The sequence below is a fragment of the Anomaloglossus baeobatrachus genome, chromosome 6 (assembly GCF_048569485.1).
Source record: "Anomaloglossus baeobatrachus isolate aAnoBae1 chromosome 6, aAnoBae1.hap1, whole genome shotgun sequence".
Taxonomy (NCBI): Eukaryota; Metazoa; Chordata; class Amphibia; order Anura; family Aromobatidae; genus Anomaloglossus; species Anomaloglossus baeobatrachus.
The window spans coordinates 175,616,658-175,639,868 of record NC_134358.1 but is presented as its reverse complement, the minus strand read 5'-3'; positions in this window follow the sequence as shown (position 1 = coordinate 175,639,868).

The window sequence follows — 23,211 nt, the reverse complement described above, 5'->3', positions numbered from 1 at the left end:
GGAGACACGGTCAGTGAAAAATCACTGATGTGTGCGTAGACCCATTGATTATAATGGGTCTGCATAGGTCAGTGATTCTGGTACGTATAAAAACTAGCACACACATACCAGAATCACTGACATCTGAAACAGGCCTAATATGTATGCCCCCTCAAGTACTGTCTATGCCCCAAGACCCTCCTGTGATGTATATACTATAACCCCAGCCCCTCCTGTGATGTATATACTGTAGCCCCCAGCCCCTCCTGTGACGTATATACTGTAGTACTGTAGCCCCCAGCCCGTCCTGTGATGTATATACTGTAGCCCCAGCCCCTCCTGTGATGCATATACTGTAGCCCTAGCCCCTCCTGTGATGTATATACTGTAGCCCCTAGCCCCTCCTGTGATATATACTGTACATATACAGTACACATATATATGAGTATATAAAACCCCATCCTCCCTTGTGATACATACACAGCGGTGTCAGTGTGCACTATGCGTGTCTAGGTCTGTTAAAGTGATGCCAAGTGATCACATGCCGAGGAGGAGCTGGACAGAGACAAGCAGGGTAGGTGAGTGCGGCTGCTGCCGGCTTCCCCATATTATTACCTCCAATGTGTGTATTTGTATGATGTATATATCTATGTTTGTCAATGTAGATGAATGTGTATAGATTTGTCTGTTTATATGTAATTTAGGGAATTTGTACCGTATATGTGCGTATGCCTGTGTCCACGATCAGGACTCACTGTGTCCTGGAGGCAGCGGGTCCTGACCTGCGGGGCTGCACGTCTCCTCAGCAGGAGAATGCAGCTGCCTGTGCCCACGATCAGGACTCAGTGTGTCCTGGAGGCAGCGGGTCCTGATCTGTGGGACTGCACGTCTCCTCCGCAGGAGAACACAGGAGACCGCAGCTGCCTGTGCCCATGATCAGGACTCGCTGTGTCCTGGAGGCAGCGGGTCCTGACCTGCAAGGCTGCAAGTCTCCACTGCAGGAGAACGCAGCTGCCTTTGCCCACGATCAGGGTTCAGTGCACTGTGGTCTCCTGCTGTGTCCTCCCTATGGAGGATGCATGCAACTGCAGCAAACAATTGATATGCTGTGGTCTGGAAAGACGCTCCGCAGGTCAGTGTTTGCTGCAGAAAAAACAAGCACAGTGGGCACGGGATTTCTAGAAATCCCTACACTGTGCTTGTACTGTACAACGCAGCGTTTTGGACACAGCAAAAACACGCTACATCCAAAATGCTGCAAATACTGATCATGGGCACGCAGCCTTAAACAATGTGATCAGCTGTGCTGAAAAGGATTGGATGTGGGCGTGACAGATTGCAAAATGGGTGTGGTTAGGGGCATGTCCTAAAATTGCCGCACACCACAGACTTTGTCCCTCTTTTTCATCTTTAAATGTTGGGAGGTATGAGGAAAGTACCCAACAGAACAGCAGCAGCCGAATAGTAACATAGAAGGAAAGTGGCCATGTCTGTCCAGGAGTTGTCTGTCATGAAGATTGCAAGTAAAATAATAAGTTTGTTGTTGTTTCAAAGAATCTGCCCATGTGATGTGTTATCCAGCTACGTCTCCGACAGTGAGCGGCATTGGGATGGTGGATGTGCCCCTGAAGATTCAAGTAAGTGGCGCACCCCCTAGCCGGGGCAGAACACATTCACAAGTTCAAACTAAGAAAGAGGAGTGGAGCACTTTCAGCCATCACCTGGTTCTCTCTTTTACTTACCCTTCACTGAAATAAATTGGTTTAAAAGAATGACTACTACTGTAGTACCAGGCTCAGCAACCTGCAATCTGCTGCTATAGGCACTGGATCTCTAGTGCCTAATGGAATATGTGGCTCTGATCACTAGGCAATCCTCCCACTGAACCTGAGAACATGGCTCTGAAGTGACCTGCGTGAATAGAGTGTTGGCTATCCATAGACACCCAGTTCATTCATTGTCAATAGGACTGCCATATATTGCTTAGCCCTGTATCTCTTTTAGTCCCAATGACAATAAATGGAGCTGCTAAGCAGATGCCTTCAATCACACCACTTAAACAGCAATTCAGAACCCAATTCTTAAGGTCAGTGGTGGCTTGTAGCAGGGGACTGTGGATAAGTCATAACTTGTAAAAATGTGACAACTCCTTTAAAAGAGGTATTCTCCTCCCATAATATAATTGTTGGGATGTGCCTTAAAACAATGTGTTGTTCTGTCCTTTACATCTACCAATACCAATTGGCTATCATAATGTGTAACAAAATATCCACAAGTTTGAGTGACATATAAGGCTACATATCATTTACAAAATACAGTATGTTAGTAATGTGATTAGCACTTTTCATGAATAAGTTTAATTGTGATTGTTAAAAAGTGTAATGTTAATAAATAAAAATTAGAAAAGTAAAAATTCAGGACTGGAGTTTGCAATTACTCAGATGAGATGTATAATTTAAATTGGGATAAAGTATGCGGTTTTGGAAACGTAATGCACTTAGGTTTCGTCTTCCGCTCACTGCACATGTGAGTCTCATTCAAGATGAAACTTTGTCATAATCTGTTTTGTTTGCTTACATAAAAGTTATGGCTTTTATAGCTGTAAATGTTTAATGAGCTTCCTTTCTTTAGTGCATTATTGTATTTTATTTTTGTTTATTTTCTCCACAGGTTAGTAAATTGGCACATTCAAAATAAAGCATGTAAATATAGGATTAACCATAGGGGATATAATATTTCTTTTCTTCCAACTGTCAACAGCCACGAGGGCTTTTTTTGTAGGATGAGTTGTAGTTTTGAATGATACATGGTTTTTTTTACCAATATATATTTAGATAGTTTTAGTTCTAATTCACTACTTTTAAAAAATGTAGAACTTTATAAAAAAAGGATTTAACTTGTGTCATCATTTATCGAAGTCATATTCTTTTGAAATTATTCCATCAAGTTTTATGAGGTCTTCTTTTTTTGTGTGAAGTTGTAGTTTTTAGTATTTCTATCTTTGGATACATACTATGATCAACATTTATATTACATACTGTATTTAGGGGGGAAATGAGAAAAAAACAATTCTTTTTTTTCTCTTTACACCGCTGCTAGCTGGCATTTGAAAGAACATTTAAAATTTGCTTTCCTTTATTCATGCAATTGTTTAAAAAGATACATACATGGCTTCGAATTGTAGCCCTGATGTGTTTCCAGAGTAACAACTGCCAATATTCGTTAAAATATCAGCCCTTGACTCATAACCTGTTTAAAAACCCTTATGGGCCAATCATGTGAGAGCTAAAAAGAGCTAAATAGATATTTAATATAAATACATGGCATCATTTCTATAGTTTAATTGGCTGTTTTGTGTTTAAAAAGAGTCCAGTATATCTCCCGTCACAGTGGTTTTTTTTGTTAATTCCCTCCCATTTCAGGCAAATAGCCCTTTCTATTCTTTCTATTCCATAGAATTTAGGACTAGAGATGAGCCACCCCCCTAGTGTTCGAGTTCGGTTCGTCGAACGGCGGGCAAGTTCGGCAAACGTTAGACGAACGTTCGACGAACCCCATTGAAAACAATGGCAGGCAAACAAAAACACATAAAAACACATTATACATGTACACATACAGTTAATAAACATTGCCATTACACTTACAGGTCCTCGCGATGAGTCCTGCACTCGGTCTCCCTCCGCTTTTCCTTCCGATGATCGCTGCGTCCTCCCGGTAACCAGCACTGATGATAGGACCTTCTGTGACGTCGTCATAGCATGTGACCACTCACGTGTCTATTATCTCATTGGCTACAGACTGGTCACATGGCTAGACGTCATGCTAGGTCCTGTCAGTGCATTTCTCCGGTACGCGGTGATTGTTCCAGCATCTCCGTGTACCGGCAAAATGCTCTGGCACATGGTCGGCTTCCCCATTCCTGCATGTGGGCGCTCTTTACAGAGTCAGCCCACATGCAGGGACTTGCTGCCACAGCCGGTAAATAGCGGCACCGGGAATCACGTGATCGGAGATTGTCGTTGCTATAGTAAAGGTGGCAGCAGTGACGTCACCGCTCACAGCCCACAGCCTCTGCTCACTCACTGAGTGATTAGACTGCACCGGAGTAGCAGCGTCGTCCTCCTATGCAGTGCTGTCTGATGTAGCAGAGCTGCATGGGTTGAAGGGGAAAGAAGACAGAAGACCAGGATCGTGGAGGGCTGACAGTGAGTAATAAACATGGAGTCTCTAATGTGTCTGTGTATTTATTTCTTTAAAAGTATTTATTTCTCTGTGTAGTGTCTTTTCTTAACCCTTTATTGGAGATTCTTAATGGCCGGGTCAAACTTGCCTGACATTAAGAATCTCTGGCTTAATACTAGCTAGTAAAACAAAGCTAGTATTAACCCATTATTACCCAGCAAGCCACCCGGCTTCAGGGCTGCTGGAAGAGTTGGATACAGCGCCAGATGATGGTGCTTCTATGAAAGTGCCATTTTCTGGGGCGGCTGCGGACTACAATTCGCAGCAGAGGGGCCCAGAAAGCTTGGGCCAACCTGTGTTGCGGATTCCAATCCCCAGCTGCCTAGTTGTACCTGGCTGGATACAAAAATTGGACGAAGCCCACAACATTTTTTTTTTAAATTATTTCATGAAATTTGTGAAATAATTAAAAAAAAAAGGGCTTCCCTATATTTTTGGTTCCCAGCCGGGAACAAATAGGCAGCTGGGGGTTGGGGGCAGCCGTACCTGCCTGCTGTACCTGGCTAGCATACAAAAATCTCTCTCTCTCTGTGTTTGGTTGTAGTTATGCTTCATTGGTCTGGTGGCTGACCACCACCATGCCATGCATGTCTGACCTTGGTTTGCAATATATTCCTCCTATTGGTGGCTGTTCCCATTCAGCTGCCTCACCCTTTTCAACAGGCATTGCTAATTAAGCACCACACTTGGGTCTTGTCCGCCTCTATTTATGGTTGCTGTTCTGGCACTGTGAAGGCCAGTTCTGATATTGTCCTTGTGTGTGTGGCATCTGCTACACATGCTGGGACCTGGGATGACCTTTTATCCGCAGTTGCCTCTTTTTGCGACATGGAAGCAGTTATATATAGGTTACAGGTATGTGTGCTTCAATATGGTTCTTCTTTTAATTTATCTAGGAGGCCGCATGGCACATGAAATACATAATATAGAGTAAGACCCCCCTATTGAGATTTGCCGTGACGTGGCAGGGGTGGCTCAAAAATTGATCAATTATTTGCTAAAAATCTCATTTTGTATTATACTACAGTTGGAATAAATCTGTGAATTTGCACTTTTTATATGATGCATGCACTCTCAGATCGTACTGGCTCCCCTTTCTCTGTTTGGTTGTACTTGTGAAAGTGTGCCACATGTGCACTCATTTCTGCAAGTCGACTACTGCTGCCATCGGTCTGGCAGCGCTGCAGCACCACTTGCAAGTGCCAGCTCGACGACTGATTTGCGACCTGTCCATGCACTGGAACTCAATATTTCATATATAGGCAAGGCTTTGTGACCTGCAGAAGTCCATAATTGAATAACAGTAACAACATGCCCATCGGTATTCTGATCAGCCTCTACACATAAGAACCGATGAGTGGCCATGGATGTCTGACATCTGTATGGTTCCCAAAACTTTGAGGAATCAACCAAGATGATGAGCGGCGATGACACTATAATTAACATAACCATTCAGCTTCTGTGTCTACTGAAATGCTTGCTATTCACAATGAAAGAGGAAGCTTTGTATGCGTTAAATTGGGAGATGGTAGAAGAAAATACAGAGGATGATACTATCCAACTCAGCCTCAACTCATCTTCCCAGTGTGGATTTTGTGATAATGAGGAGGAAGATGTTCACATGTTGCAATCATGCTGCATTTTTTGGCAGCATTTTTAATGAGTTTGATAGAAATTAAAATTTGATTTTACAGTCCCAGCAAAAGTGATGAGATTTCATAAAGATAATTCACACAAGTGTTTATTTTTCCTGACTGAAATGGAAAACTGCTGCGCTTCTGCCAGGACCCCCATTTTCCTCTAGCGTGGTTGGGATGATGCATATCTCAGCCATGGCTATAGCCACCTTGCCCATTAAAAGTTCTACTCTAAATTTACCAATTCACAATCCATTTGAAACTGACAGAAAAACATGGCTGATGCATGGATGCTTGACTTTGTTACTTAGAAAACTAAGTTCCTAATATCTTGCAGTTATAGAGAGGTACTGTATGTAGGAAAGATCCCAGAGTTCTCTGATAATTTGACTGCATTGAGGCCAGATATAAATAACGGTGGCCCTTCAACTTGAAGTATATGCAACAGTTGCATACCTCCCAACCATCACAAATCCTGTGGGACTGTCCCGATTTCAGAGTTCTCTCCCACAGTCCCGTGGCTCACAGCTGTTGTCCCTCCATTTAGTGCAGTGAATAAATTAAATTATGTTCTGCTCTGATTTACCAGGACAGCCTGGAGTCGAACTTATGAACGCATTGTCCATAGGCAGCATCTCTACCACTGAGCTACTGCCTCTACTGAAAGACATAGAAAGATTTGGTAATCTTGACCTCTAGATAGGTAATAGATAGATAGAAATTAGATAGAGAGAGGGATAGATAATAGATAGAGAGATAGATGATAGATAGATATGGAGCACTTCTTAGACAATCAGGGTGCAACAAGGTTCTGCATTTCCACAAGGATGCAGGGCTTACCCCCTTAGGGAACCAGAACCCCAGTGCCGGTACCAACAAAAACCCAAGTAATCCCAGTTTTCCCCAACAATGCCCCTTACAATGGTACTTAGCCAGGGTGGGACAATGGATAGCCGCCTATAGGTGGAGCCACTCCAGTCCACTAGTAGATAGATAATAGATAGATCATAGATAATACATAGATGGATAATTGATAGATAGATAAAAGATAGATAATATATAGATAATAGATAGATAGATAGATAGATGGATACATAGAGTGATAGATAGATACTGCATTTTTGGTAGGTTAAGGTAAGAATCAGATTCATTTGTTCCCATAAAACTACTATAAAGAATTGAGAAAAAAATACAAATACATATACAAAAATACTTATTTTCATCCCCTTGGTTTCAAGCCAGCAACTTTCAAACATGTGTCCAGCAGCCCTTAGCTATTGAGCCACAAGGAATGATGATGGCAGAGTGAGGATTTTATATAGATGAACCAAGAATGCAGCTTCTTGCACAGGACAAAGAGCTTCATTGTAAAGAGCAGCATCTCTGTTTTCTTTATTCTAGATTGAGAGTAAAAGAGATTTTTTTTTCTAATAAAATTACTAAAATAATAATAAAAAAATGCTAACAATGTAATTTTGATTGTGCTTTTTATAAAATAATAAACATCACAAATCATCAAATAACATGGACATATTGGAGTAAAAAAAATGGTGCAATTGATTATTTTTCTCTATTAAACCCATAAAAAATATAATGAAAATGTCTTGCTGAGGCCGTGTTCACACGTAGCTTAAATGCTGCATTTTTTCCTGCAGGTGTCCACACACGCAATAACATTCTTCTCTGATTATTGCGTGTTTGCGGTACTTTTTATGCATTTTCTTCCTTATTTGATACATTTGTTGCAGATGTGAACCCTGAAGCTTATAAAGAAAAAAAATAAATAAATCCACAGAGTTGAGCAGAGTCTTTAGATGCTCAGCGGGTGGAGATTTCAAGACGTCACATCCACTCTGCTTGAACTTTTAGTCTATGTTCACATGTAGCCTAAATGCTGGGTTTTTCCTGCTGTTTTTTTTTTCTTCACATATATACTGCTGTTTTTAATTGTCCAAGCAAAGTGGATGTGATTTCATGAAAAGACGTTGCTGGACTCTGTGATTATGGTGCTTTTTTTTCCTCTACAGGTTTCTATGTGGAGCTGAAAAAAATGCAGGAGAAAACTGCAGATACTTTTATAAGTGCGGAATCCAAGCTTTTCTATACAAAAACACTTAAAAACGCAGATTCATTTCTGAACCAAAAACTCATTAAATAATGGAGAAAAGGCATAGAAAATGCAGCAAAAATGAAACAATCAGAGAAGATTGTTTTTGTATAATTTGGTGCAGACACTTGCAGAAACAAAAACACCCGATTTATGCAACGTGTGAATTCGGCCTTATAGGCACAAATATGTAACATATGTGAAGTGATGTTTATATAAATATAAGAAAATTCTGGCTTCTATGACTATGAATGAACAGTCCAGGGCATCTTCTGAATGACCCTTACTGCCAAATGGGTGTGGCTAGGGTGTGTGGCTAGGGGCGTGGTCAAAATTTGCCATGGAGCGCGCAGAACTTGTCCCTTGTTATATTCTTTAAAAGTTGGCAGGTATGCAATTGCACCACTAAAGTCATAATTCTAAGGAAAAATATTGACCAGACACGCAATTTACATCTTTAATTATGCATATAAAATGGTCAAATGAGATTCTTACATTTATAGATAACTTTTATCACCCTCTTTATGTATGTTCTCTGTTCATTTATAAGTAGTACAGTAGCATTTTGTACAAAGTTTCATTCCAGTATATATATCCTGTGTAAAGACAATACTTTTTTAAAACCATCCTGGCGCGACCTTGACATATGAGCCAAAATGAATAATTAATAGCCTGGAAGGAGATGATTTGCAATACAAAGAGCAATGAATGATGTTTAAATTGAGTCTCTCTGTAAGGTTTTCATATTTAATGTATTAATGACCTACTTTTATTTCATTTCCAAAACTAAATATGAATGTTCTGCTCAAGCAAGATGTCACATTAATAAAAATACAGATATAAAATTAAAATAAAATATTTAGAAGCTGTAATTATACAGCATAGGACATATGATTTAATTGTAAGATGTGGGCTATATGAAACATGATTTTAATGATGTTGTCATGATTTTTTTCCCTATATATCTTACCTTTTAACTGGATTTACTGAACAGGTAAAGTAATTCTGATTTTGCGATGAACTGTACTGAGCCTTTGTTAAAAATGTATTCCAAATATAACAAGTTATTAGAAAATCCAAGAAAATCCAAGGCACCGAGATACATACAGCCATATGGCTTGAAAAGGGCCCTCTGTTGGCTAAATCGTCATTATTGCATTTTTTTCTTTTGGATGTTGGGACAAATAAAGATTTATTAACAGAGAGGAGTTTCTCGGTGCCTTGGATTTTCTTGGATTTTTTTTACAAAGTTGCAGCTGGTGGAGAGCTCTACCAAAAAGCAAGAGTACTAGAGTGGTGCATGGGACATTGTTGATTCATATAACAAGTAATTACTCATCCACAGAAAAGGTAACCTTAAGTGGTGTAACTTGAGTTCTTTGGACATTGGTGCAAAATTTGAAGCAGGACCCCACCAGGATATTGGTCAGATGTACAGGCCCCTGTAATGACATTCTGAGTCCTGGCACCTATACTGTAATAGTTTCACCTATCCTGGCCCCCATCCTGTAAAAATGTCCCCTATCCTGTAATAATGTCCTTCATCATGGCCCCTTCCTGTAATGATGGCCTCCATCCTGTAATAATGTCCCCTATCTCAGCCTCCATCCTGTCATAGCATCCCTTATTCTAGCCTTTATTGTGTAACAGGATCTTCTGTTATGGTCTCTATCCTGTAGTAATGTCCCCATCCTGTAACAATATTCCCTATCCTTTTAAAATGTTCCCTATCCTGGCCCCTTCCTGTAATGATGTCTTCCATCCTTCGGCCCATCCTGTATTAATATCATACATTATGTAATAATGTCCCCTATCTTAGCCCCTACTGTAATAATGAATTCTGCCCTTGGACCCATGCTATTGTTGTGTCCCTATCCTGTAACAATGTCACCCATCTTATAATGTTGCCTTTGTCCTGGCCCCTTCCTGTAATAATGTCCTGCTTTACACGCTGTTTGTAGAATTACTATAGATAACAATGATAATTCTCTGAGTACAGATAATATGGATGAAATCTGCAGTACAATTTAACACTGGAGTTAACACAGTGGTATAGTAACAGAACTAAACCAAAGTGCAAAGATACATGCAACATCTTGGCAAAAAAGTGTATTGCTTGGAAACTGCCGTCCACATAATTGTGGATTGTGTTAGCAAAAACCTTGACTGTAAATGATGTAATTTTATGGTTATACTATGTTCCTACTTGCACTCTGATATCCTGTTTGTCTGTTCCATTTTTACAAATGGAATTAATGTTCCAAAAGGATCCGCTACAGAACATATGCATAAGGAAAGATTGTTTGGTTGATTGTTTGTCTGTTCTTCATTACTTAACAGAGAAACGGAATATCACAATGCAGGTGTGGAGCAGTCTAAGGCCTAGTTCAGACAGCGATATTCCATGTCCTTTGTACGGACCACGATGCCAAGACTCATCGTGGTCTCCTGACCTGAAATAAACAACCTCATAGGCATGCATGAGGCTGCCGAGTTGGGGTCAGGAGATCTGATATTGGCCTGGTTAATGTGCTCCGTACGTGGACCATGAAATTGTTTATATAAACCTGGCCAAAGGCATACCATTTTTGCTAACACTTTAAGGACCTAGATGTATATTTTTTTGATTTGTGCCCTTATTCTAAAGCCTGCTTTACACGCTGCAATTAATCGTGCGATCGCATTTGCGATCGCACCCGTCCCCATCGTTTGTGCGGCACAGGCTATTTGTTGCCAGTGTCGCACAAAGTCGTAACCCCCCGTCACACGTACTTACCTTCCAAACAACCACACTGTGGGTGGCGAACATCCACTTCCTGAAGGGGAGGGACGTTTGGCGTCACAGCGACGTCACACAGCGGCCGGCCAATAGAAGCAGAGGGGCGGAGATGAGCGAGATGTAAACATCCCGCCCACCTCCTTCCTTCCGCATTGCTGGCGGGACGCAGGTGAGCTGCAGTTCATCATTCCTGGGGTGTCACACGGAGCGATGTGTGCTGCCTCGGGAACAATGAACAACCGGCGCGCAGAAGGACATTCGATTTTTAGAAAATGAGCGACGTGTCAACGAGCAACGATAAGGTGAGTATTTTTGCTCGTTCACACTCGCTCGTAGCTATCACACGCTACGATATGTCAAATGATGCCGGATGTGCGTCACTTACAACATGACCCCGACGACATATCGTATGATATATCGTAGCGTGTAAAGCCCACTTAAGACCATAACTTTTCATCTTTAGGCGCTTGAAGACTTGCATTTTGTGGAACGATTTATTTTTTTAAATGACACCATTCATTTTACCATACAGTGTACTATTAATGGTAAAAAAGTAAGATGAAATGGTGAAATAAAATGCATTTGCATCATTATTTTTTTGATTTTGGCAAAAACATTCTCCAGGACAGTATACTTACAAGCATATCAAACTTTATATGTATACAGTGGGTACAAAAAGTATTCAGACTCCTTTAAAATTTTCACTCTTTAATTCCTTGCAGCCATTTGGTAAATTCAAAAAAGTTCATTTTTTTCTCATTAATGTACACTCTGGACCCCATCATGACAGAAAAAAAAAGATATTGTATGTAGTAATTTTTGCAAATTTATTAAACAAGAAAAACTCCTTCAATGTAGTCAAGCTGTGTTTTATTAAACTGATAGGACTTGATTTGAAAAGGCGCACACCTGTCTATATAAGACCTCACAGCTCTGAGAATCATGAGGTCAAAGGAACTGCCCAAGGAGCTCAGAGACATTACTGTGGAAAGGCACAGATCTGGCTTGGGTTACAAAAGAATTTCTGGAGTAATCAAGGTTCCTAAGAGCACAGTGGCTTCCATAATCCTTAAATGGAAGACGTTTGGGACCACCAGAACTCTTCCTAGACCTGGCCGACCATCTAAACTGAGCAATCATGGAAAAGAGCCTTGGTGAGAGAGGTAAAGAAGAACCCCAAGATCACTGTGGCTGAGCTCCAGAGATGCAGTAAGAGATGGGAGAAAGTTCCCCAAAGTCAACTATGACTGCAGCCCTCCACTAGTCAGGCCCTTATGGCAGAATAGCCCGACAGAAGCCTCTCCTCAGCGCAAGATGAAAGCCCGCATAGAGTTTGCAAAAAAACACATGAAGGACTCCCAGACTATGAGAAATAAGATTTTATGATCTGATTACATGAAGTAAAAAAATAGCAACAAAAAGAGGAATAAATATCCTCCAAACATTAAGTATTACTTACAGCAAAGATAAGCTGCAGTGTGTACATCGCCCAGCACAAAAGCTAATGCTCTAGAAGGATAGAGTTAAACCCCCACTAAGTGGAGGCATCACAGGTGCAGGAGGAGCAAATCACACACACACTTCCAAAGAATGGAGGGGGCGAATACTGGATGATAAAACTGCACACTGACGGCTTGTATAGAGCGCTGTTCAGACATGCAGAATTGCAGATACACAGTCACAAGCCCGCAGTTTATTAGGTGACGCACATACTATTAGATCAGGCAGGCTGCCAAGCTCACTCCATCTGTTTATCATACAGGGACAGGACTCTAATATGCAAGGCCTAACAGAAAGGGGCCTAGCTATATCCTGTACAAAAAAATATGAGGTTTTAGTGGGTATTTATGGCCATAAAACAGAAGCCTACAACCCTCATCATGGGACCTCATGCTTGTAGGTCCCTATACTAAATATAAAAATTGCAACAAAAAGAGGATTGAATATCCCCCAAAAATTAAGTATTACTTACAGCAAAGATGGGCTGCAGTGTGTACATTGCCCAGGCCAAAAACTAGGGTTGTAGGCCAAAGACGAGGGTTTTTGGCCTGGGTGATGTACACACTGCAGGCCCTCTGATGACATGAAGATAGAACTTTTTTGTGATAATTCTAAGCAGTATGTGTTTGGAGAAACCAGGTACAGCTCATCACCTGCCCAATACAATCCCAACAGTGAAACATGGTGGTGGCAGCATCATGCTATGGAAGTGTTTTTCAGCTGCAGGGACAGGACAACTGGTTGCAATTGAAGGAAAGATGAATGCAGCCAAGTACAGAGATATCCTGGAAGAAAACCTTTTCCAGAGTGCTCTGGACCTCAGATATGTCCAAAGGTTCACCTTCCAACAAGACAATGACCCTAAGCACACAGCTAAAGGGCTTAAGGTAAGAGTCATAGAACATGTCAGAGACATTATGAATGCTAAATCTATAAGGACGTTTTACAGTTAAAGACTATTTCACGTCATTTTAAGATGTTTCATGGATGTAACTCTCAAGGTTTAAAGATTAAAGCTATTGGCCAGGTGTCTTTGGGCCCTAGGGGGGGAAATTTGGGGAACATTTTAGCACAAATGGAGAGCAGGTGGATATACAGGTTGGGTACTCTCACTCCCCAGGGGTTAAATGAAAAATTTGGGTTTGGTTCTTTTTTATAATTTAGTTTAGTAATGCAGTCATTGTTCTTGGAGGTATTTGGGTATTTTTGTTGCCATCTTGCCCTTTTAATTAATTTTAATGATTGTTTTTAATCATTCTTGATTGCCTATTTTATTTATTTATCTATTTTTCTTGTAATTTTAGGTGGCCTTGTATGGTATGACTTTCATATCCTGATTAACTCTTTCCATTACTGAACATGGATATCTACCAGACGGTTATGCTGCCAAAGTCAGGTTCAAGATGTGCCAATACTGAATATATTGATATGGCATGAATGGGAAATTAGTTTACATATATTTATATATATTTATTTATTTTTTCCCCTCACTAACACCTTTAAATTCATTACACCTTCTAACATAACATATCCTATTATGAATTTTTAAAATTTTTTAATTTTTTCTTTTATGTTTATGCTTAATGTTAATTTTTTTCTTTCACGTACATGCTTAATATTTACTTTTTATTCAACTAGTTTATATTAGTTTTATATCTGCTTTGTTTCATTTATCACTTTTTTTACACTACATTTTCACTCCCAGTATTCTCATATTTCTTCACCATTATGAATTTCTTATATTTAGTAAAATTGCATTTGTATTATTATTATTATTATTATTATTATTATTATTATTATTATTATTTTAGCAGATGTCCACCTTGTTTATACAATGTGAATTCTTATATAGGTGTGGTTCTTATTCATGTACCTATGTCTGTATATCTATGTAAGTTTTATAATTGTACATCTTTGTAATTAATGTTGTATGTGTATCACTTGCGGTTTTTATGTAATTTTATATCTTTATATGTGCACATGGTTTATTATTTTTTTCTGGCTCCTACTGTATCAAAATATGATTTTTTGTAATATATCCATCTTCATGATATACTTTTGATATATATACTCTTAGATCCATGCATTAATATCACCACTGGCAGTGGCCTTTCAGAGAGAAGGCAGATCCTTTATTATTCCTTGGCCCTGAGTGTGCGCATGCCCTGCTGACATCTCTCAGACTTCCGGAAGTGCATCATAGGAATTAGCTTGTGTTTCACGCTTGCGTTCCACTTGCACACTTCGGAATGTACTTCCTTACTTAAATGAGATATATAGTATATAGAGTATATAGAGGATGTGTCCTGTGCAATGTAGTATATAGATGATCTATCCTGTGTGGTGATGTCTAGAGAGGATCTGCCCTGTGTGGTATAGTATATAGAGAAACTATCAGTTCTCTTGTGTGGTGTAGTATATAGAGGTTGTGTCCTGTGTGGTGAAGTATATAGAGAATCTATCAGCCTTCTTGTGTGGTGTATTATATAGAGGATGTATCCTGTGCAGTGTAGTATATAGAGGATGTGAACTGTAGTGTAGTATATAGAGGATGTTTCCTGTGTGGTGTAGTATACAGAAAATCTGTCCTGTGTAGTGTAGTATATAGAGGATCTATCAACTCTCCTGTGTGGTGTAGTATATATAGTATATAGAGGATGTGTCCTCTGTGATGTAGTATATAGAGGATGTGTCATGTGTGTTGTATTATATAGAGGATCTGTTCTGTGAGGTGTAGTATATAGAGGATGTGTCCTGCGTGGTGTAGTATATAGAGGAAAAGTCCTTTACTACATAAACAGAATCTGGATTAGTGAGACCACTCTGGTGGGTAAATGAAAAAATACCCTGGAGTGGTATTTTAAACAAGATAATATGTCAGTAGTTCTGTGTGGTGTAATATAAAGAGGATGTGCTCCATGTGGTGTAGTGTATAGAGGATCTGTCTTGTGAAGTGATGAGATAAAAAAAAACGGTTATGGTCCAGAATTGATCCTGGATATCTGGCCAGACTCTGGTCCTCATATAAGTTTATGGGGACCAGAATCCGGTGCTTAAAAATGGAGGTAGAAAGGATATGGGGATTAGAGCAAGCGCGCTATACTTACCGATTCTACAACGCGTCTGTAATTGCTTCCGGCCGCTCACTCTACTGCTGGGGCTGCTTATTATATTCAAATATATTCACTGCTTCCCCTGCCCACCAGCAGTCCTGGCGTCTATGATTGGTTACAGTCAGACGCGCCCCCAGCCTGTGTGACAGCATGTCTGACTGCTTGCAATCACAAACCCTGGTCACTGTCGATTGGTGTCAAAATATAAAAATAAATAAATATATTGTCATAAGGTCCCCCTGTATTATGATACCCAGCACAAATAAAGAATATGGCTAAAGGCTTTAGCCCCCAGCCGTGCGCTTATCTTGGCTGTGTGTCAAAATAAGAGAAACCACATGCGTTTGCTGTTCGGAGAGTCAGTGCACCAGAAACAGGAGCAGAAATACAAGACCGATGGGAGTATGTCTTTTTGTTTTACTTGTTTTATGAATATGGGATAGTGGAGGCTATGTGGGGGCTTATACTGAATATGGAGGGGCTATGTGACAGCTCATACTGTATATAGGGTCTATGTGGCATAGGCTGTGGTGACTGATCAGCCTCTGTCCCTACCCTGAAATGAAGTAACACCAGTGATGTCTATTTTAGGGGCTTGTCTAATCCCAGTTATACTGAGCAATGAATGCATCGGTTGTCTCAGTATGAGCTCCCTTGTCACTGTGTGATATTCCTTTTTTCACAGTGACAGTGAGCTCCATCGCCAGCTCTAAAGAAAAATGATGAGAGAGTGCATTGTCAGTGCACATTGTAAAGAGAGAACGTGGAGAGCAGAAAACCTCAAAACAGAGGTCACTGCTTGCCATATTGTCTCTTAAGAATGTTCAGTAACAGTGTGCTCTCTTGCCTGATCGTCATTTTTTATTGCAGTCCGTAAGGGAGAGCACTGTCACTGTGAAAAACGCTAACCACACAGTGACAAGTGAGCTCATACTAAGCATATGTCGGTATTGGCAACCAACGCATGTTCAGCAGAGCAGGGACGAGCCCAGCCCCTGATATGAATGTCACTGATGATGCTTCATTTCAAGGTGAGGACTCAGGCTGCAGCAGTGACAAAAAACATCTTCTTCTTGATGACGTCCTGTTTGAGTATCCTAGCATCGAGCAACAAACAAAATGTCATCAAATCGAAATAATTAGAAAAAAACAAAACATTTAGAGCAGAGAGAGTAGGGAATTTTTAAAGTATATTTGAAAAACGATTCAATTATTACATTAAACAGATATTGAGGATCAAAATCAATGGGTTTTTTTTGGGACCAACCCTTTAAGGCAAATTTCAAGCGTTTGGATCTACTATATATAAGCAAAATCTTCAAGACAGCAGTAATATAATGATTCTATAATTATAATGAATTCATAAAACTAGAATAAAATATGAAAAAAAAACACATGAATTTGGAATGTGTCTGCATTATTTTTATTACATTTGATAGAAAAGCCGGAAGACTGTTGGGAGCGGGCAGGTAAAGTATTATTAGTCAGCTTGCAGTCTGTGTCTCATTACATTTGACCGTGTTTGACATACTATTGCTAATTATAAACCTTCAAAATATTCTTTTACGCAATGTATGGAGATGAGATTCAGAAGATAAACATAACACTATTTCTTTTAAATTGCAATCTCACTGATTAATTGCTCCTTTTCATCTCTCACGTTGTAGCTTTGACGTATACAGAATAAGACTAATGGTTTTATTAATAAAAAACTGTCTGAAATTCCTCAGGAGATATAACTAAAACATTTTTACTTAAAATGAAAATAATATCTTTGTTCAATCATATATTTAGCGTTAAAAGCTTTTTGCTTAACATGTATTTCAAAATAAGTCATAACCTGGATTATAATGTGTGTGTGTGTGTGTGTGTATATACCTTCTTCCACATGTTTAGTATGTCTCCCAGGTGGCTTGTGGCAAACTTTAAACAACACTTTTTATGGATATCTTTGGAGAAATGGCTTTCTTCTTGCCACTCTTCCATAAAGGCCAGATTTGTGGTTTGTATGACTAATTGTTGTCCTATGGACAGACTCTCCCACCTCAGCTGGAGATCTCTGCAGTTCCTCCAGAGTGATTATGGGCCTCTTGGCTGCATCTCTAATCAGTCTTCTCCTTGTGTGACATGAAATGTTTGAGGGACGGCCGGGTCTTGGTAGATTTGCAGTGGTATGATGCTCCTTCCATTTCAATATGATCGCTTGCACAGTGCTCCTTGGGATGTTTAAAGTTTTGGAAATCTTTTTGTATCCAAATCCGGCTTTAAGCTTCTCCACAACAGTATCACGGATGTTCCTTTTGTGTTCCTTGGTCTTCATGATGCTCTCTGTGCTTTAAACAGAACATTGTAAAACTGTAGGGGGGAAAAAGTGCAATAGGGTCTTACCCGGTATGAGGGTAGAGAGACAGAACAGAAAGATACACTCACCTGGTAGGATTGTGCCAGTCGCAATCCCCTATGATCGCATGTGAGTGTTTTTATGTGGTTTAGCAGCGGCCCCGGAAAGCAGGTTATCATATAAATCAAATAGAAAACCGGTTTTAAATGCCGCACTAAAAACCACAGATGCTGTAGATAAAGAGATTTCCTTTATTTAACAGTTCTACGCATTTCAGAGACATCTCTGTCTCCTTCCTCATGATTTCTTTTCCTGAGGAAGGAGAAGGAGATGTCTCTGAAACGCGTAGAACTGTGAAATAACAGATAACCACTGAGACCGCACTGTGTTCCAATATCTGCGCTCTGGAACCAGGGAAAGGAGTTCTGAAAAGCACTGTCTTCAATGGGGCATTCTCAATCTCCACTTCATTTATTGTGTATAAACCTATGTAAGCCTTCAAGTCTTGATTAACCTCTTAATTCTTTGTAAACGGATTTATCTGTCATGACATAGATCAGAGTATATGGATTGGGCTCAGGAGATGAGCCTGCGACCCACACTGCAGATGCTTTCTGTGTTTCATAGTTATCAGTTATCTCTAATGGTAATTGGAGAAACTGGGCTCCACTTACTGCTGTTAACCAATTAAATGCAACTGTGCATCTTTGACAGCAGCATTTAAATGGCATTATTGCCGGAGACATAAAGGAAGGGTTACCATGGCAGTGCAAAGCAGTACATAGCATAAGCAGTCAAATGATTGCGAATTGAAGTCCCCTGAGGGGACGTAAAGGGGTTACTCGGACAAACACTTCTCAATCACTATGTTCCCCCAAGTACAATAATAACACCTATGCTCACCTCTGTTGCCAGCGCTGTTCCAGCAGTGTTGGTACCAGTTGGTTCTCACATGATATCGGCCGTGATACCTTTGGCCAGTCAGAGGCCACTTCACTGCCCCCTTCTTTGGATTTAATTGCGTTTTGATGGAGGTGACAGCTGCAATTTCGCTCTCACAGCCTCTGGATGGCAATTACGTCCACAAGAGGGGAATGTGAAATCACCACTGATTGGCTGAAAGGATCACGTGACATTGTTACGGCCTTGAACCATGGGTGAGTATGTGTTACTATTTTACTTGAGGGAACTTAGTGATTGAAAGTGGTTGTCCTTTAAAATGAAAGGAAAGATTTAAAAAAAACAAAAAAAGGTTTTAAAAACATTAAAAAATTACTGCAACTATGAAAGTTTGGTCTGGCAAAATATAAAGTTCAACAGCAAATAAATAAATAAATAAAAATAAAAATAAAAAAGACAAAGTCAAAATATCAGAATTGTTGTTTTTTTGAACGCCACACCACAAATAAAAGAAAATCCAAATGTGTTATGTAACCCAAAATGGTATCAATAAAGCCATTAGCTTAGCATGCAAAAAGCAAACTCTCACACAACTCTTTAGATAGAAAAATAAAATGTTTTGTGTTTCTGAAAAGGGTGACAGAAACCAATTTTCCTTTATTTCTTTTTCTTTTTATAAACTTCTGATTTTTTTTTCACAACTAAAGCAAAAATCTAGGCAAATTTGGTATCACCATAATTATATTGACTTGGAGAATCATATTATCAGGACATTTTTACCATATAATGAATGCTCTGCCACCACCTTTAAATTGAGCATGTCTCTTCATTGAATTAGTCTCCAGGTATGTGCACACTGCATGTTTCAGGCTATGTGCCACGCTGCAGAAAATGCGCAGATTTTGCCGCGGACTTCTCGCGGGAATGCCGTGGATTTTTCAGAAATCTGCAGCACAGCTACTCCCCAGCCATTTCTATGGCATTTGGGAAATGCTGTGCCCACGCTGTGGATTTTTCCGCAGTGGAAATCATGCGGATTTCCGTGCGGAAAAACCTACAGCATGTCAATTAGGCTATGTGCCCATGGGACTCTGTATCTGCGGATTTTTCTGCGTCAAAATCCGCAGCTTTCCCCTGGAATCCGCACCTTTTCATAGGTGCGGATTTGATGCGGATTTGACGCAGATTTGATGCGGATTTTGTTGCGGATTTTGCGATTTTTTTTAATTCAAATGAATAGGCAAAATCCGCACGAAAATCCGCAACAATAATTGACATGCTGCAGATTTTTCGCACGAAAATCCGCACGATTTCCGCTGCGGAAAAATCCGCAGCGTGGGCACCGCATTTCCCAAATGCCATAGAAATGGCTGGGGAGTAGCTGTGCTGCAGATTTCTGGAAAATCCGCGGCTTTTCCGCGAGAAATTTGCGGCAAAATCCGCGCATTTTCCGCAGCGTGGGCACATATCCTCAAACATGCAGTGTGCACATGCCTGGAGACTAATTCAATGAAGAGACATGCTCAATTTAAAGGTGGTGGCAGAGCATTCATTATATGGTAAAAATGTCCTGATAATATGATTCTCCAAGTCAATATAATTATGGTGATACCAAATTTGCCTAGATTTTTGCTTTAGTTGTGAAAAAAAAAAATCAGAAGTTTATAAAAAGAAAAAGAAATAAAGCAAAATTGGTTTCTGTCACCCTTTTCAGAAACACAAAACATTTTATTTTTCTGTCTAAAGAGTTGTGTGAGGGTTTGCTTTTTGCATGCTAAGCTAATGGTTTTATTGATACCATTTTGGGTTACATAACACATTTGGATTTTCTTTTATTTGTGGTGTGGCGTTCAAAAAAACAACAATTCTGATATTTTGACTTTGTCTTTTTTATTTATTTATTATTGTTTATTGTTGCGGATTTACCTGCGGATTTTGCCTATTCAATTGAATGTAAAAAAAAAAAACAAAACGCAAAATCCGCAACAAAATCCGCGTCAAATCCGCGACAAATCCGCACAAAATCAGCACCTATGAAAAGGTGCGGATTCCGGGGGAATGCTGCGGATTTAGCTGCTGAAAAATCCGCAGATACAGAGCCCCGTGGGCACATAGCCTGAAAGCTGACGCAACTGCCAAGCTTTCCCAGACAAAGCTACTTTGGGAAACCGGCAGCGGTCATTTTCCTGAAGTAGCTTTGCCGGGGCTTTTTCTGTCGTTCTTGTGGCGACTCTGCTGTCTGAGTCATTTATTTTACACTTACTCCAAGTATATAGTTTTAATCTGGTTATAAGATGTGATATAGGACACCCTTCACACATCACTGATTCCGGTACGTATGATGCCGTTTTCATACGTACTGGAATCACGGACATGTGCAGACCCATTAAAATCAATGGGTCTGTGAACGCGTCAGTGTTTTCACCACAGGCGTGTTAGTGTGTTCCGCATGGAGACAAGTCTGTTTGTCTCCTTCAATGATCTCACATGGACCACATTGATCCGTGTGACAAGTTCCAGAAAAAATACGTGTCTTTGAAATAAAAAAAAAAATTATACTCACCTTTCTACAGCGCTTCTGCCTTCGGTGCTGTTGTCACTTGCTTCAGGACCTGCTCATTATGCTCATTGCATATTCACTGCACCGCAGACCCAGAAGCAGCAGCATCACAGACAGCAGCGCCAGTGACAGGTGAGTAAAAAGTACCTGATCTCCATTTGCTATCACGGATAGCAAATGGAGAACACACGTGTGTTAAAATTATGGCACGCGAAGGGCCATACACATCTTCAACACGTCCGTGAAAAACATGTGTTTTCCACATATGTGTGAAAGTAGCCTAAGATGGAACATTTATACAGCAATGTCATTTTGACATTACTGTGCATTATGCTTACTTTATGAACATGCTAAGGAGTGCTTTTTCAGGCAAAATTTGGACAGTGTCGGCCTTAAAAAGACGCCATGCGCGCATACTCTTATTGCTATTTTTTCCATGTTTTTTTGCTATTTGACTTCATGGCTGATATAAAGATGCAGCTTATGTTTCCTTTGCATTTTTCACTCAGAAACAATAGTCAATGAAGTGATTTTGATTTCCTCTTTCTTACACCTTATTGATATGGGCAAAGCAAGAGGGTCTCTATAGTGATACTCAACTTAAGCGGGCTTTACACGCTGCGATCTTGCTAGTGAGATTGCAAGCGATCGTACCCGCCCCCGTCGTTTGTGCAACACGGGCAAATCTCTGCTCGTGCTGCACAACCTCGCTTACCCCCGTCACATGGACTTACCTGTCCTGCGACGACGCTTTGGCCGGCGATCTGCCTCCTTTCTAAGGGGGCGGGCCGTGCGGCGTCACAGTGACGTTACACGGCAGCCGTCCAATAGAAGCGGAGGGGCGGAGATGACCGGGACGTAACATCCCGCCCACCTCCTTCCTTCCGCATTGGCGGTGGACGCAGGTAAGAAGATGTTCCTCGCTCCTGCGGCGTCACACATAGCGATGTGTGCTGCCGCAGGAATGAGGAACAACATCGCTAATTAGAAGAGAATGATTTTTTGTTTTAGGACGACCTCTCCGCGACAAACGATTTTGGCTGCTTTTGCGATCGTTTTAGGTCGCACATAATTGTCACATGCTGCGATATCGTTAATGACGCCGGATGTGCGTCACAAGTAACGTGACCCCAACGATAAATCATTAACGATATTGTAGCGTGTAAAGCCCGCTTTAGAGTTTTGATAGTTGGACCATTCAGAAAATGGGTGATATCTCATTCTCAATAGATGATATATTCTTGCTAAATTACTGCAAGAGCAACCAGTGCAGTTAAATAAACCCTACAGTTCTCTGTTCCTCTATGTTGTGCTTTCATTACAAATTCACTCAATTCTAAGTAATGTAAACCATGTTGACAGACTCCTTCCAGCATTCAGTATATTATTAAAGAGGTTGAAAAGAAATCTGTTCTCAGGAATACAAAGACTTATTTATGGCAGGGAAATATTTCCTGGAGTATAGTTTGTAGCTAATAAACATATTAAATCAAGCTTTCATCTCATACAAAAGCTGCGCAGTTTGGAATAAAATTGTATTCTTTATTATTGTAAATATTTCTTTACCGGGTCACACCATCTAAATTAAAGACTTACAGCCTAATTGAAATTCAGAAAGCTACGCATCATAATTGAATAAATACAAAAAGCTGTCTGATGCGTTTTATAGCATGAAAATAGTTTTATTAACCTAAGCACAAGTGAAAAACCTCATTACTATAAAAAAGAAAAAATTACAAGGAGATTGGCTATTCTTCAGTCTACATAGTGTAAAATGGTTACACAAAAGCAGATTACAGTGCCAATTTTCTATTCATCACTATCTACCAACATAAAAATTTACCCTGAGTGCTATTTTCATATATCTGATCAGATGTATTCTACCATGAATTCACACTGTCATTAACAGTCTCGTCAAAGACACACATAGAAAACATTAAAAAAAATCATTACGCAGAGAATCAATTTGCTTGAATCTCAACACTGTACACTTGTAATTACTCAGAAAATACGCATGAACGAGAGAAGAGAGAAAGAGAAAACCACATTGACC